The sequence below is a fragment of the Ictidomys tridecemlineatus genome, chromosome 10, assembly GCF_052094955.1.
Source record: "Ictidomys tridecemlineatus isolate mIctTri1 chromosome 10, mIctTri1.hap1, whole genome shotgun sequence".
Lineage (NCBI taxonomy): Eukaryota > Metazoa > Chordata > Mammalia > Rodentia > Sciuridae > Ictidomys > Ictidomys tridecemlineatus.
Window position 1 is genome coordinate 99,853,072 of NC_135486.1, and position 13,254 is coordinate 99,866,325.

At 39.4% G+C, this 13,254-nt stretch overlaps 1 long non-coding RNA gene across 1 annotated transcript; it reads left to right on the forward strand.

The window, feature by feature from the left end:
- The first annotated feature begins 4,395 nt into the window (after positions 1-4,395).
- LOC144367046 (uncharacterized) lies at positions 4,396-12,120 on the forward strand. The gene is made up of 2 exons (XR_013426255.1): positions 4,396-4,822; positions 10,989-12,120. It is a non-coding gene; the product is annotated as an uncharacterized LOC144367046 (long non-coding RNA).
- Positions 12,121-13,254: the final 1,134 nt, after the last annotated feature.

The following is a 13,254-nucleotide window of genomic DNA, read 5'->3' on the forward strand; positions in this document are numbered from 1 at the left end:
GATAATTCTTGATTCTATTTCTTTGCTTTTTCATTCCTATGCCTCTTTTCCTCTGAATTTGAGGGAGCTACTTAGAGACCTCCAATGTGAGGCCATGCCTTAAATCTAATTTTTGCTGCATAACTGAAATTTCATTGATCTTTATTGCTCAAACGCCTTTTCAGATTTATTTCCTATTCTTTGAAGTATAGAATAGTCAGTTTTTTTCAACCCCTCAGGGCTCCTACGTTCTGAACTCTCTATATTTCTTTTTTTATCATGTTTGAAAACCTTTTCATTATTCCAGGAGCTCATCTTATTTTTCCAATATCTTTTTAAATACAGCCAGTAAATATAGCCTACCAGCATTTCATTTTCCAACCTCTTCTAGAGCTATGGGATTTAGAGGCATCTTATTGTCCTTTTAATTTACTGCAGTCAATTCTTACCAAATGCCTTGTATTATGGTTTCAATACCCAAAATTTGTACTGAAACTGAATCCATATGGGACACTAAGAGAAAGAACCTTTAGGAGTTGTTTAGAGCTCTTCCCTCATGAATGGATTACCTCATTTATGTGATTGATAGATTAACACATTAATAGGATAATGGATTGAGAGTGGGTTTGCTACAAAATGCAGTTCTCATGGTCCCTCTCTCCTGCCTTGTGTTGCCTTACACCACTTTGAGACTCTGCCAGCAAGAAGGCCATCACCAGATGCAGCCCTTTGACCTTGAAGCAGAACTATAAGCCAAAATAAACCACTCTTCATTGTAACCTATCCAAACTGTGGTGTTATGTTTTTATTAGGAGAAAAGATACCAAGACATTTTGCCATGGATTTCCATTTTCCAGTCTCTGGTAAGTTTTCTTGCTGTCTACAGCCTGATAAGTTTGAGATTTTTAAAATAGCATCCTGCTTCTGTAACAATTTTTGTATGAAGAAAATGCTAGTTGTTGTGGCAAATATACTTCAATGGGTCACAATAAATTTTTGTTTCTTGCTCACTTAACAGTTTAGTGTAAGCATTTCCTGGTAAAGGTATGGTGTGAGGGGAGTAACTCTTTCATTCATAATCACCTAGGGATTCAGGTTAGTAGAGGCTCTGTCATCCAATATGTGATATCCAATGTTTCCCTTGATGGCAAAAATCTGACCAGAAGATGCCAGAAATGAAGAGGATCACGTTAGGGCAGTCTCTATGGACCAGGCCTCAATTGGTATCATCACTCTGTTCACACTGTACATTCATTTAAATGAGATTTAAATAAAAGGGAGTGTGCATCTTCTAGGAAGTGTTCTTGAAAGGAGGGAGCATACTTTTCTTTCTACCATCTTCTTGCTGATTGAAACTGAGAAATGGTGGCTGGTGCAAAAGCAGCTTTCATCAACCATCTGGTCAGAACCACACATTAAAGAGGATGGCATAACAGTGCATGAGTTCCTGAGGGTCAAGGAGCTCCCATGGCAGAGCTTCAGGAGGTTTACCCACTCTCTTTAAGGAAACAATGAGCTCCTATGATATTTAAGCCAATGTAGTTTTAAGTTTTATTTGCAGTTGAATCTAACTTAACTTACAAGGTATTATCTAATTGTTTGGTATGGCTATTTTCTCTTTTGCCCACCTCCACTCCTTTGTATTGATGACTTCTGCTATTTCCTTCTCATAGTCTAGAGTACTTTCAGAACTCTCAAATCTTTAGCAGGGAGTAGTTTTAGCACTTATTTTACATCTCTATTATTTCACCTGAAAGATAAAACTTAGTATTGGTCCATAAACTTAGATTATTTCAAGAAATATTTTTTGACAACCACTAATGTCACGTCACAGACTGGATACAAAACATACAAAGATAATTAGCAAAACCACCCCTGCCCTTAAAAGCTTGCATTATGGGTACATTACTGGTACTCTTTCCAACTTCCACTCCACCCTCCTATTTGAAGAAGTTGAAAAGCTAAAAATGACATTTCTCAGAATCCCTTCCCACTTGAGTTCTAGGTACAAATAAGGTCTGCCAAAGAGATATACTTAGAAAAAAATGTACAAGTTAATGAAGGTTACCTTCCTGCATTTGCAGGTCACTTGTGAGGTGTGATGACATGTATGTGACATTCACACTCCCCTTGTGGTCTTCATGGTATAAGAGTCAGTGCTGACAGCAGCAATAGCAGTGTCTAATCCTAGGTACATTCCAGTCATAATAAGCCAGGCTTATTAGTAACAAATGATGTAGGGGGCCTGGCGTTGTGGCTCAGTGGTAGAGCACTCCTCTAGCACTTGCAAACCATGGGTTCAATCCTCAGCACCACATAAAAATAAATAAATAAATAAAATAAAGGTACCAGGTTTAACTATAATTAAAAATTAAAAATAAAATATTACAAAAAATAACAAATTATTCCCCAAATCTCAAATTTCTTCAATGACCCATTGGTTGTTGGGGAACACGCTGAAGAATTCCCATGCTTTGTAACTGTCCAGGTGTTCCCCCTGCTATGGATTCCATTCTTATTAAATTTATGGAGATTTATTTTGAGAATACATGGAGAATATGTCGTGTGCTGTTGAGAAGGATGTTTGTTCTGAAGTGGTTGGGTGGGATGGTCTGTAAATGTCTACTCTGTACATGGCCCTCTCTCCCTGCAAGCAGTTCAGATAAAGTCTCATTATTTCTCCATTTCCAACCTGTCCTCCTCCTGCTTCCAGTACTCAGTTCACCCAGTTGTCTAAGTGAGAAACTTCAAAGTCCCCCAACTCTTCTCACTGTTTTTTCCCCCCTCTGTCATGCTTGGCAAGAAGTTTTACCCATTCTCACATTTTACACTCTGTTTCTGGGTCTTTATTTTTCCTATTTCTTTTACCAAGAACACTTTCCCCTCACTTTATCTCAAATCTTTTGCATTATTTGAAATTCAGGAAACTGGTCAATTTCAATTCATTGCTTCTTCCTTTAACTTCTACCTAAATGAATTCTGTTTGTCTGCTTGTGGATTTGTTTGATTGTTTGTTTTTGCAGTTCAGGGGTTTGTACCCAGGACATTGCACACATGCTAGTTAAGCACTCTACCACTGAGCTATAGATCCCCCACAGTTGTTAAAATTTTTTTTTTTAATTTTTTAATATTTATTTTTTAGTTCTCGGCGGACACAACATCTTTGTTGGTATGTGGTGCTGAGGATCGAACCCAGGCCACAAGCATGCCAGGCGAGCACACTACCGCCTGAGCCACATCCCCAGCCCCAGTTGTTAAAATTTTGAGGCAGGGTTTTGGTTTCCCAGGCTGAGCTGCCACTTGTGATCCTCCTACCTCAGCCTCAGAGCCGCTGGGCTTGATGGGTAGCTGAGCCAAGTAGACTCCTAGGCACCTAGCTTGATGCCATGTCTTTTAATGTTGGATCTAAACAGGTATGCAACAGTAAAGAGTAAAATTCTTAGTTTTTTTTCTTTTTTTTAAATCATTGGGACTAGCTTGTGATTGACATTTTATGCAATTAAAATATTTTATATGAATGAATGAATAAATGAATTAACTGGGAAAGATAATCTTCTCAATTACACCCTTTCAGAGGTTACTGCAAGAGAGTCCTTGAGATTAAAGGATAAAAATCTCAGTTGAAAAACCTGAACTTTATGTAAACAAGTGAACATACACTTTAACAAGATATTGCATGTGCTTATACAGAAAGGTAATTGCTATGCAAGTACAAAGATTTTTTTTTTTTTAAGCTTATCCTGCAGACTTTGATTTTAAGCATTTTCAGTTCTGAGTATGGGCAAATTTTAAAAGGAAAGGTGTAATTTTAACTCTTTCTATGCTCTTTTTTACCCTGGGTGACAGGCATTAGATAAAAGAAAAAAGAAAAAAAAAATACCTGTATCAGTACAGGGCTGGGCACTTGCTAGACCCTTAACACAATTTAATCCCTTTCCTTTTTCCTCTTCTTTATTTCATATTTGAAGGTTCGCGAATATTGAGTATTTAAAAGAAGTTTTAGTTTTTGGACTTCAATTTGACTAAAACAACGTCATATTCTGACATTCCCTATTAACTGTGAAACCCAAGGGAAAGAAATAGCTGGAAGGGGAGGGGGAGAAAAGAGGCGGTGCAAAAACTGAAAGCAAAGGCGCCCAGAAAGCTGTAGAAAGAAGCTTTTTTGGCTGCTGCTGCTGCTGCTGCTGCTGCTGCTGCTGCTGTTGTTGTTTTTAACCCCAGAGAGTCGTGATGGCGCTAACAGCCATTGAGGTTTAGTTTCCCCCGCAAGGCGTCAGCCCACTATGAATCTCCCCGCCCTCCTGGTGCCTCCCGCTTCCGCCCAGTAGTGCGCTGCAGATCGCGGCCACTGGGGGCGCCCCAGCCCGAGTCGCTGAGGTGGAGACAACGACTGTACTCTGAGCTCCGCTTCTCCAAGCTTTCTGAAGGATGGCGACAGCGGCGAGGTGCGCACCTAAGGGAGCCCTTCCCTGGGCCAGCTGCAGCACAACCGCTCGTGGAGGTCAGCCGAGTTTGGTGCCGCAGCCGCGTTAGGCTGGGCTACCGCGCGAGAGAGCGCGGAGGCATTGCCGCCACAGCCCCTGGAGCCCCCTGCCTCGCCCCTGCGAGCAGCTGGAGGCCCCAGCCCTGGATCTGGGCGGATCGGGGGCTTAGTGGAGCTAAGGGGGCGGCACCCGCCTGTGTTGCCCGCTTGCTGGCGCCTGGATCTCACAATGTTAAAGAAGTGTAAGTTTAAGGTGGACTTCAAGCTGGAGGAGCTCTCTTCTGTACCCTAAGTCAATGGGGTCTTCTTCTGCAAGATGAGGCTGCTGGACAGCAGCAGCTTCACCTCGGAGTCCTCCAGGTAAGGCGTCCTCCGGGCCTCCCGCTCCTCCTGAGCTGCCACGCCCCGTGCGCAGCCTTGGCTGGTTCATGGACAGCATCCCTTCCTTTGGCCCCTTCATTCCAGCCAGGCAGCCAGCCTCCTGAGCTCGCTGTCCTCCAGGGACTGGTCTGAAACCAGTCAGGAATGTATCCATCAGCACAAAGTGCTTCACAAATGGGTTTATCTAGGCTGGCCTTGACTTCTGCATTCCTGGCTCCAAATGGTTCCTGGTGACAGCTCTTTCCTCCCAATTCTCTAGGAATGGGAGAGATGGCCAAAGGGAGAGAGGATGCTTCTTGTTTTCCTTAAGAAGCATTAAGTGTTTCTTACAAAGTGGAATTGGAGCTTTTTTTTTTTTTTTTTAATGACCCCAGCTGCTCAAGTTCCAAGAATCTACTCTGAACAGCCTGTGTTTGGTGTCACTCTTCTTTCTGGTGGGCTAGGAGGGATTTTGCATGCCCAGATTGAGGCTGAGGTAGGCCAGGTCAGCCTTAATTTAAGGCAAGTGTTCCTAGCAGATGAGGCAACAGTCCATGAGACTATACATTGCACCTCCAGCTCCAAGCTAATGCTCATCAAATTACCTGTCTTGAAGTGACCACTGTGAGTCTCAATGTGGGAGACTTAGAACCAGGTGGGAAGCCCAAACTCTGTGCTCATTTTGAAATGAGCCTCTCCCTGTGTGCCCTGTGCACTCCCTAGGAGAGACATTAGTAGGTCCCAGAATGCAGCCAAGTGTGGCAATGTTCCTTGAGTAATTTCAGGGTTATTCCCAGATTGATAGATTTGTCCTAGGGTGTTTTTTTTTTTTTCTTTTCAAGAAAATAGAAAACAACAAAAAAAAGTTTATAACTGAATTTTTGAGTTCTTGAGGTTAAGGAGAAGGATTAATAATCTTTGTTTAACCACATTTAGTGGTCACAAACTATTTTTACACTAAAACTATTGTACTTTCTTTTCTTATCTGTCATCTCATTAAAATTGTAAAGGAAATAATGTCAATGGATTATGGAATTGGAGCCAGAAAATTGTCCATTGTGTCAATGTTGAAATCTATGTGAGCCCGATAATGTCTGGTTGGATAAACCAAAGGATGTGTAAAGCATTATTGATTCTCAAAATTAATAAATAGTCCACTGAGGATAATTTTAAAAATTAAATTTTGGTAACAAATCTGATGATATTCAGCTAATTAATTTTAGTAAATAATTTTCAGCACACCTATAAGAGAATACTGAAATATTATAATATTTCAAATAATATATGTGTGTGTGTGTGTGTGTGTGTGTGTGTGTGTGTGTGTGTGTGTGTGTAATACCAGCTCCCAAGATAGGAACTGCAGTAATTTCATACCTAGAACTTGGTGGGAAAAAGTTACAAGCTAGAAAAGTATAATATTTTAAGACCTTCAAGAGTGATGAGGATATTAAAGTTTCAAATAAACCCAAGATTTTTATTTATATTTAAAATTTGTTAAGTCGATAGTGAAATAGCAACTTATTCGAGGGATGAAAATACTTACAAATCCCATAACCCATAGGGTTTAATATCCAGAGTTGGGCTGGGTTTGTGGCTCAGTGGTAGGGCACTTGCCTAGCATGTGTGAGGCACTGGGTTGGATTTTCAGTACCACATAGAAAAATAAATAAAATAAAGTTATTATGTCCAATTATAACTAAAAATATTTTTCAAAAAATACCCAAAGTAATGGGCTGGGGTTGTAGCTCAGCAGTAGAGTGCTTTCCTAGCATGTGTGAGGCCCTTCATCATATAAAAATAAATAAGTAAAATTAAAGTATATGTCAAACTACAACTAAAAAATATTTTTTTAAAAAAATCCAAAGTAAATAAATAACTCCTTCAACTCAACAACAATAAAATTTGATTAAAAAATGGGCAAAGGATTTCTCCAAAGAAGTTGCACAAATGACCAGTAAGCACAAGATGTACAGCATCATTTATCATTAGGGAAATGAAAATCAAAACTACAATTAGGAACCACCTAACACAATTATGATTGGCTACTATTCAATAATAATAATAATAACAAGTGTTGACAAGTGAATGGAAAAATAGAAACCCTCTTGTGTTGTTGGTCAGGTAATGTAAAATAGTGCAGCCACTATGGAAAACAGTATGGCAGTTGCTGAAGAAACTTAATAAGCAATTTCACTTTGGGGTATAAGTCCCCAAAAGAATTGATAACAAAAACCAAACAAATATTTGGACATCCATGCTCAAAGCATTATTTGCAGTAGCCAAAGGTGTAAGCATTTTAAGTGTCCATCAAAGGTTGAATGTATAAACAAAATTTGGCATACACACATATAGTAGAATACTATTCATCCTTAAAAAGGAAGGGAATTCTGATACATCATTAATGACATTTAAGGATATGATGCTATGTGAACTAAGGACAAATACTGTATAATTCTACTTAACATTAGTTAATCTGACCCAGAGTAGTAAGATTCATAGAGAAAGAAAGTTAGATTGGTGATTGCCAGGGAATGAATAGTGGAATATGGAGTTGCTAAATGTAAATGGAGTTTTGGTTTTGTAAGATAAAGAGTTCTGAAGTTTGGGCACACAACTGCATGACTGTAATTAAGCCACTGATCTGAACTGTACACTTAAAAATGGTTGTGATGGTGAGTGGTATGTGTATTCTACCATTAATTTAAAAAATGTGTAAATATTTTGACCAAGTCCCATATTTTTATAAGGCTAAGCTAATTACTTATGTGTTATTATATTCAAGTAAAGTACACGAGTGTTAAAAAGAATTTTTTTTAATACTCAATTTTTGATGAGTCCAGTCAGTCACTCTACTAACTAATATGATTTAATAGACATGTAGCTTAAGATTATACCGTGATTAATTTTTATTTGACACTTTTGGAAAGTTCCTCCATCATAGTATAACTGTTTAACTCTGAGGCATTGCCAAGTTGTTTTTCAAGAGCCTGCACTAGGAAATGCTTTCTTGACAGAAAGCATCAGTGCAAGCAAGTGTGCTTCAGGTTAGCTGGGTTATGGGGGCTCAGGGTTCTACAAAATTTAGATTTCAATCCAAGGTCATGGTAAAACATGTGAAGTTCAATGCCAGGACTGTGATGGTACAAGAGGAGAACATGGAAGTGCCCACAGGACCCTCAACAGAATCCTCACCATGGATTGGCACTGAGGACATGAAGCTATAGTGGTGCTGTGATGTGCCTGGCCTCCTGTGAAGGCAGGGAAACTGGGAAAGTGTGAAATTGCTGGTGGATCTGCAAAGTGAAAATGGCTCCAAAAATCCGGGGACTGGAACCCAGGAGCATTCTACCTCTGAACTGCATCCCCAGCCCTTTTTACAAACTTTATTTTGAGATAGGGACTTGCTAAGCTGCCCAGGTTGCCCTCAAATTTGCAATCCTCATGCCTCATCTTCCTGAGTAGTTGGGATTATAGGAAGGTCAAGGTCAAGGTAAATTTCTGTTTTTTTTATGTTTTTTGTTTTGTTTTGTTTTGTTTTTACAGTACTCAGGATTGAACTCAGGTGTGCTCAAACACCAAGTCTCATGCCCAGCCTTCTTTTTTTTTTTTGTATTTTATTTAGAGAGAGGGTCTCACTGAGTTGCTTAGCCCCTTACTTTTGCTGAGGCTGGATTTGAATTTGCAATCCTCCTGCCTCAGCCTTCCAGGCTAGTGGGATTACAGGTATGCACCACAGCACCAGGTGGAACGTCAATTTCTTGATGTGAAATAATCAGGCAGATCTGTGGCAGGACTGCTTAAGCCTGTTGATAGAGATCCATATGTTTAGTTTTTGTCTCCACCTCTTTTTTCCCCCTATTTTCTGTTACCTGTCCTTACAATACACTCAATCATGTATGTGCAGCAAGGCCTGTAAATATAGACACCACCCATTAGTCAATGGTGGACCTCTCTTACTAAGTGAAAACTAAACAGTCCAAAAGTACTCTAGGAGTAGAGTGGAGGTTGCCAGGGACTGGGAGTTATCTTTATTAAGGGTGAAAAGTTGCAATTTGCCAAGATGGAAATGTTCTGAAGATGGTTGTTGGTGATGGTTGTACAAATGTGAATGTACTCAAAGCCATGAAACTGTAGAGTTCTAGTTAAATATTAAATTTTGTCAGTATTTTATATATATATATATATTAAATAAGTCTGATTCAGAAAGTCAAGGTTGAATGATTTCTCTCATAGAAGGAAGCTTGACCAAAGAAAGGGGAAAAAGTGGGGGAGGAATCTTGTGAAAATAGAAGGGAGATCAGTGGAGCAACGGATGGGGAGGGAGGAGGAATGGGAAAGGAGAGGAACAATGGATTGAAATTGACCAAATTATGCTATGTACATGTGAATGCACTATAGTGAATTTGACCTTTATGTTTATATATAAAGAACAAAATTTTAAAATTATAAATAAATAGAAGGAAGACCATTAGAGTAGAAAGGAAATAGGAGGAGGGAGAAGGAGAGGAAAAGGGGAAGTACTGGGGACTGAAGTGGAGAAAATTTTATTCCATGATATATAATTATGTCAAAATGAGCCCCACTATTATGTATAACTATAATATACAAATAAAACATTCAAAAGTAAAAACATATGCTGTGTTGATGAAGATTTACTACTGATATACCACTCTTTAAAATGCCTTTTTTAATTGATTTTTTATATGACAGCGGAATCCATTACAATTTGTTTTACACTTACAGAGCACAGCTTTCATATCTCTTGTTGTATATAAAATATATTTACACCAATTTGTGTTTTCATACATGTACTGTGGATAATGATATGCAAACATAAGTCAAATGTTATTCAAGTCAAAATGTCTGACTTTCTGTCATCTCATTTTCCCTTTTCTGTTTGAATCCTATCACTCCTATTTCAAAACTTAGCTCACATATCACTTTTACTAAGTAATCTTTTCTAATTTCTCAGCCAGAATTAACAGTTCCATTGTTTTCTTTGAACTTACCCTTAACCAGTAAGCGGAAAGAGCATATGCCCCAGTAAGTCCCAAAGGTGTATATGCTAGAGAAATGAAAATAATATGTTCACATAGAAACTTGCACATGAATTTCATATGGCATTATTCATAAGAGCCAAAAATATGTAAATGACCCCAGGACCTGTCAACTGAATAAAATGTGGTGTATCCATAAAAGGGAATATTTGGCAATAAAAAGAAATGAACTACTGATACATGCTGCACGGTAGGTGAAACCTGAAAACATCATGTTAAGAAGCCAATCACAAAAGACCACATATTGTATGATTCCATTTATATGAAATATCTGGAGAGTCGTGGGAGGGGGCGGCAGCAAAGGAGGGGAGAGAACTGAAGAAGAAGAGGACGGGGAGCAGGAGGTGGACTTGCCATGATCCTGATCCCAGAGAACTAAGAGCAAGCAAGCAGGACCACCTGTACTAGGAGTGCTACAGGGACATGTCGGGGAGGAGAGGATCTCCAACTGCATCCTCACAAATGCCTACCGCCTTGGCATCCTGCCGAACTGGGCAGCTCTGCAAGGCAAGACCTTGTTGGAGGTGGGCGCAGGCACCGGCATTTTGAGCATATTCTGTGCCCAGGCTGATAGTGCCATTTGGCAAGAGGCCCGAGAGGTAGGGCGGCTCAATGGGCTGGAGGACTAAGTGCATGTCCTGCAGTGTCCAGTGGTGATGGTGGAGTTGCCAGAGCAGGTGGATGCCATCGTGAGCGAGTGAATGGGCTATGGACTTCTGCATGAGTCCATGCTGAGCTCTGTGCTGCACCTGCAGACCCAGTGGCTGAGGGAGGTCGGTGTTCTCCTACTGGTTTTCACTGAGCTCTTTGTAGCCCCCATCAGCGACCAGATGCTGGAGTGGAGCCGAGGCTTTTGGAGCCAGGTGAAGCACCACTAAGGCATGGACATGAGTTGCCTAGAGAGTTTCGCCACAAGCTGCCTCATGAGCCACTCGGAGATCTTGGTGCAGGGTCTGTCCGGCCAGGATGTGTTGGCCTGGCTGCAGCACTTTGCTCAGCTCCAGCTGACCTGCGCACCTGGAGCTGGAGCTGGACTCAAGGTGGGTGGGCACTTCCGCTACAGCTGTTATGGCTGGGCGCTCATGCATGGTTTGGCGTTTTGGTTCCAGGTGACCTTCCCTGGAGGAAATTCGAAGAAACCCCTGGTGCTGTCCATCTTGCCTTTTCACCGGGCCACACTCTGGAAGCAGGCACTCCTCTTCCTAAAGGAGACGGTACAAGTGGAGCAAGGCAGGGTCATTTCAGCAGAGATCACGCTGCTGCCCTCCCAGGACAGTCCTCTTCACCTGCGCTTTCTGTTTCGATACAAAATGGAGGACCAGGAGGAAAAGACCAAAGACTTTGCCATGGGGAACTGAGCGTTGCTTTTTCTCACAGCCACCTCCCAAGGCAGCCTGGCCTGTTTGGGAGAGGAATAGGGAGGTCGGAGGAGAAAGGGAGATTTCATGTGCAAGTAGGGGACTATCTCTCTTTTCCTTCATGGTTATTGGGGAGAGAGAGTGACTTCAGTCTCCATTAGCGGAGATTCTTCTGGCAATTTATAAAGTGATCTCCTCAATCACGGATACAACATGCTTATTGATAGGCTTTTAAGCCTTAAAAGCATGTGATAACAAGCACTTGTATTTCCATTTCTTTTCTTTCATGGAAGAAAAAAAAAAGAGATGGATAAAATGTCAGTTTATGGTGGGTCCCATGCACAAACTAAACACCTCACACGTTATCTAAGTCTGCAGCTGGGAAAAGGGTATAAGAGTTCAGTTTCACTCCAGAAGTTTCCACTATGACTTAACCTCTCCAGAGCCTTAATTTCTGTGTCTGAATTCCCTCCATTGCTAGATGCCTGTAGGCTATGGTACTTGTTCCTCATTGTTCCCTAAATAAAACTCATTACTGGTAATTAAGGGGTGTAGATGAGGAAGTAGTTAATATGGCCCAGTTCCTACTACTTTTATTGGGTGCTAAAGTTTATGAACACATGGAAATGGACTTTATATAATTATATAGCATACCTAAGAATTTCAAAATCCACATTTAGGAAAAAAAGTCTGAAAAATTGCGAAGTAGCATGGATTTTAAAAATTCTTATTACTATTAAAACTGAACCAAGAAAACGTCTTATTGTGTTCCATAATATAGGAGTAATTATGAAACAGGCTGATAGAGAAGGTTTCTGGACCTAAACCCAGGCCTTATTCATTACCATGGGTACATTATTTAAGCTCACTAAAATAAGGAAAATGCATTCTCAGCTAGAAAAGTGTAGTCAATTTAAACATGTGGAGGGATTAAATGACTTGGCCTATTTACATCTAGTGAAAGTTCATTTCTTTTCTTTTTTTTTTTTTAAGATCACCCAAATATGAAAGTTGTAAATTTGGAAAAATGGCTTGTAATGAAGTGTGAGTCATGTTGTCCAATTCATTCCACTGATGTTTCCCTCCTTATCTCCATGGCAAATAAAACATTTGCATTCGTATTATTTTTAGAGATTAAGTAAGATTTGTGTGCTGTTTATGAGTTATAATGCTTTTTGCCTTTTTAATGCCAGTTCTTAAGTGTTACAAACCCTTCAGAACATAGCTTCAGGGCAATTCAAAGGACTAAAGGTGTGGTTTGTGCATATTAGAAGCTTTTATATGCTAATAGAAAAAGTGTAGAAGTTGTGTTCTTAAGTACTCTAGCATTTTATTTATTGTAACTTGCATTTTCTTTTCTTCATTGCATATTAAAGTATTTAAGTCTAAAAATAAAAATAAAAGAAATATCTGGAAAAATCAAAATCTTAGAAACAAATGGTAGATATATTGTTGTCACTTGAGTCTGAGGGGTGGGAGGGAGGGAGGTATAGAATGACTACTAATGAGTGCAAGCTTTCTTTTGGAGGTAACAAAAATGTTCTAAAATTGATTATGGTGATTTCACATACTGAATATACTAAAAACCATTAAAAACATCTTTTAAATAGATAAATTGAATATTATGTGAATTATATCAAAAAATTTGTTTTAAAAAACAACTGTTTTCTGATTAGTTCCCAACAGGCACAATTTAATTCCTTGGACAAGTGCATTCTTTTATTTAACAAATACCTGTTGAATATCTACTAGATACTATTTCAGGAATTAAACTACTTGTTATTTTTTGCTTATTTAAATACTATTAAATTATTTTTCTTAGTGTTTATTATCTTATCTGTACAATGTATAAAGATTTTATTATTCTGATTTATCTTGATTTCCATAATCTGTATAGTGGCTTTTATTTTTATTACGATTAGTTTTTTAGGATCAGATTATGTATCTAAATTCTATTAGAAATTTTTAACTTGTATGGCAGTTTATACTCAAGAGCAAATGTTATCATGTGTCATGT